At 46.5% G+C, this 3,488-nt stretch overlaps 1 protein-coding gene across 1 annotated transcript in view; it reads right to left on the bottom strand.

The window, feature by feature from the left end:
• The window catches only part of LOC120062203 (PDZ and LIM domain protein 7-like), a 74,513-nt gene that overhangs the window by 3,212 nt on the left and 67,813 nt on the right, over window positions 1-3,488 (bottom strand). The window lies entirely within an intron of this gene.

Genomic DNA, 3,488 nt, shown 5'->3' with positions numbered 1-3,488 from the left:
CAGAGGTATAGGACGACGTAAGTAAAGCGAGAGAAGAGCGGGGAGAGGTATAGAGAGACAGACAGGTAGAGAGGTATAGAGAGACAGGTAGAGGTTATAGAGAGCCGACAGTAGAGAGAGTATAGAGAGACAGGTAGAGAGGTATAGAGAGACAGGGTAGAGAGTATAGAGAGACAGACAGGTAGAGAGGTAATAGAGACAGGTCGAGCAGGTATAGAGAGACAGTAGAGAGGTATAGAGAGACAGACAGGGAGAGAAGGTATAGAGAGACAGGTATAGAGGTATAGAGAGACAGGACAGGTAGAGAGGTATAGAGAGACAGACAGGTAGAGAGGTATAGAGAGACAGCCAGGGAGAGAGGTATAGAGAGACAGGTATAGAGAGGTATAGAGAGACAGACAGGTATAGAGGTATAGCGAGACAGGAGAGAGGTATAGAGAGACAGGGGACAGGTAGAGAGAGTATAGAGAGACAGACAGGTAGAGAGGTATAGAGAGGACAGGGAGAGAGGTATAGAGAGACAGACAGGATCAGAGAGGTATAGAGAGACAGGAGAGAGGTATAGAGAGACAGACAGGTAGAGAGTTATAGAGAGACAGACAGGTAGAGAGTATAGAGAGACAGGTAGAGAGGTATAGAGAGACAGTAGAGAGTTATAGAGAGACAGGAGAGGTATAGAGAGACAGACAGTAGATAGGTATAGAGAGACAGACAGGTAGAGAGGTATAGAGAGACAGACAGGGAGAGAGTTATAGAGAGTCAGGTAGAGAGGTATAGAGAGACAGACAGGTAGAGAGGTATAGAGAGACAGACAGGTAGAGAGGTATAGAGAGACAGACAGGTAGATAGTTATAGAGAGACAGACAGGTAGAGAGGTATAGAGGACAGTAGAGAGGTATAGAGAGACAGACAGGTAGAGAGGTATAGAGACAGGTCGAGCGGTATAGAGGAGACAGGGAGAGAGGTATAGAGAGGACAGGAGAGGTAGAAGAGAGGTATAGAGAGACAGGTAGAGAGGGATAGAGAGACAGGTATAGAGGTATGAGAGACAGACAGGGAGAGAGGTATAGAGAGACAGACAGGTAGAGAGGTATAGAGAGACAGACAGGTAGAGAGGTATAGAGACAGGTAGAGAGGTATAGAGAGACACGGGAGAGAGGGATAGAGGAGAGGACAGGTAGAGAGGATAGAGAGACAGGTAGAGAGTTATAGAGAGACGGGTAGAGAGTATAGAGAGACAGACAGGTAGAGAGGTATAGAGAGACAGGTAGAGAGTTATAGAGAGACAGGACAGGTAGAGAGTTATAGAGACAGGTAGAGAGGTATAGAGAGACAGGGAGAGAGGTATAGAGAGAGAAGACAGGTAGAGAGGTTATAGAGACAGGTAGAGAGGTATAGAGAGACAGACAGGGAGAGAGATATAGAGAGACAGGTATAAGGGGGGGAAAGGTAGGAGAGACAGACAGGTAGAGAGGTATAGAGAGACAGACAGGTAGAGAGGTATAGAGAGACAGACAGGGAGAGAGGTATAGAGAGACAGACAGGGAGAGAGGTATAGAGAGACAGGTATAGAGGTATAGAGAGACAGACAGGTATAGAGGTATAGCGAGACAGGGAGAGAGGTTATAGAGAGACAGACAGGTAGAGAGGTATAGAGAGACAGACAGGTAGAGAGTATAGAGAGAACAGGGAGAGAGTATAGAGAGACAGACAGGTAGAGAGGTATAGAGAGACAGGGAGAGGGTATAGAGAGGACAGACAGGTAGAGAGGTATAGAGAGACAGACAGGTAGAGAGGTATAGAGAGACAGGTAGAGAAGTATAGAGAGACAGGTAGAGAGTTAGAGAGACAGGAGAGAGTGATAGAGAGGCAGGTAGAGGTATAGAGAGACAGACAGGTAGATAGGTATAGAGAGACAGACAGGTAGAGAGGTATAGAGAGACAGACAGGAGAGAGAGTATAGAGAGTCAGGTAGAGAGGATAGAGAGACAGACAGGTAGAGAGGTATAGAGAGACAGACAGTAGAGAGGTATAGAGAGACAGACAGGTAGATAGTTATAGGAGAGACAGACAGGTAGAGAGGTATAGAGACAGTAGAAGAGGTATAGAGAGACAGACAGGTAGAGAGGTATAGAGGACAGGTCGAGGGTTAGAGAGACAGGGAGAGAGGTATAGAGAGAGCAGACAGGGAGAGAGGTATAGAGAGACAGGTAAGAGGTATAGAGAGACGACGTAGAGAGGTATAGAGAGACAGACAAGGTAGAGAGGTATATAGAGAGCAGGACAGGGGAGAGGTATAGAGAGACAGGTATAGAGTAGAGAGAGGACAGAGGTATAGAGGTATAGCGAGGACAGACAGGGAGAGAGGTTAGAGAGGACAGGTATAGAGGTATAGAGAGACAGACAGGTAGAGAGGTATAGAGAGACAGACAGGTAGAGAGGTATAGAGAGACAGACAGGGAGAGGTATAGAGAGACAGTATAGAGGTATAGAGAGACAGACAGGTATAGAGGGATAGCGAGACAGGAGAGAAGGTTTAGAGAGACAGACAGGTAGAGAGGTATAGAGAGACAGACAGGTAGAGAGGTATAGAGAGACAGGGAGAGAGGTATAGAGAGACAGACAGGTAGAGAGGTATAGAGAGACAGACAGGTAGAGAGGTATAGAGAGACAGACAGGTAGAGAGGTATAGAGAGACAGACAGGTAGAGAGGTATAGAGAGACAGGTAGAGAGTTATAGAGAGACAGGAGAAGGTTATAGAGAGGACAGGGAGAGGTTATAGAGAGTCAGGTAGAGGTATAGAGAGAAGACAGGTAGATGGTATAGAGAGACAGACAGGTAGAGAGGTATAGAGGACAGACAGGGAGAGAGTTATAGAGAGTCAGTAGTAGAGAGGTATAGAGAGACAGACAGGTAGAGAGTTAGAGAGACAGACAGGTAGAGAGGTATAGAGAGGGACGAAAGGTAGATAGTTATAGAGAGGACAGACAGGTATAGAGGTATAGAGACAGGTAGAGGTATAGAGAGACAGACAGGTAGAGAGGTATAGAGACAGGTCGAGCGGTATAGAGAGACAGGGAGAGAGGTATAGAGAGACAGACAGGGAGAGAGGTATAGAGACAGGTATAGAGGTATAGAGAGACAGACAGGTAGAGAGGTATAGAGAGACAGACAGGTAGAGAGGTATAGAGAGACAGACAGGGAGAGAGGTATAGAGAGACAGGTATAGAGGTATAGAGAGACAGACAGGTATAGAGGTATAGCGAGACAGGGAGAGAGGTATAGAGAGACAGACAGGTAGAGAGGTATAGAGAGACAGACAGGTAGAGAGGCAGGGAGAGAGTTATAGAGAGTCAGGTAGAGGTATAGAGAGACAGACAGGTAGATAGGTATAGAGAGACAGACAGGTAGAGAGGTATAGAGAGACAGACAGGGAGAGAGTAGAGAGGAGTCAGGTAGAGAGTATAGAGAGACAGACAGGTAGAGA

Source organism: Salvelinus namaycush, chromosome 17 (genome assembly GCF_016432855.1).
Source record: "Salvelinus namaycush isolate Seneca chromosome 17, SaNama_1.0, whole genome shotgun sequence".
Lineage (NCBI taxonomy): Eukaryota > Metazoa > Chordata > Actinopteri > Salmoniformes > Salmonidae > Salvelinus > Salvelinus namaycush.
Note: the sequence above shows the minus strand (reverse complement) of the source record. Positions and strands in the feature narration are given on the sequence as shown.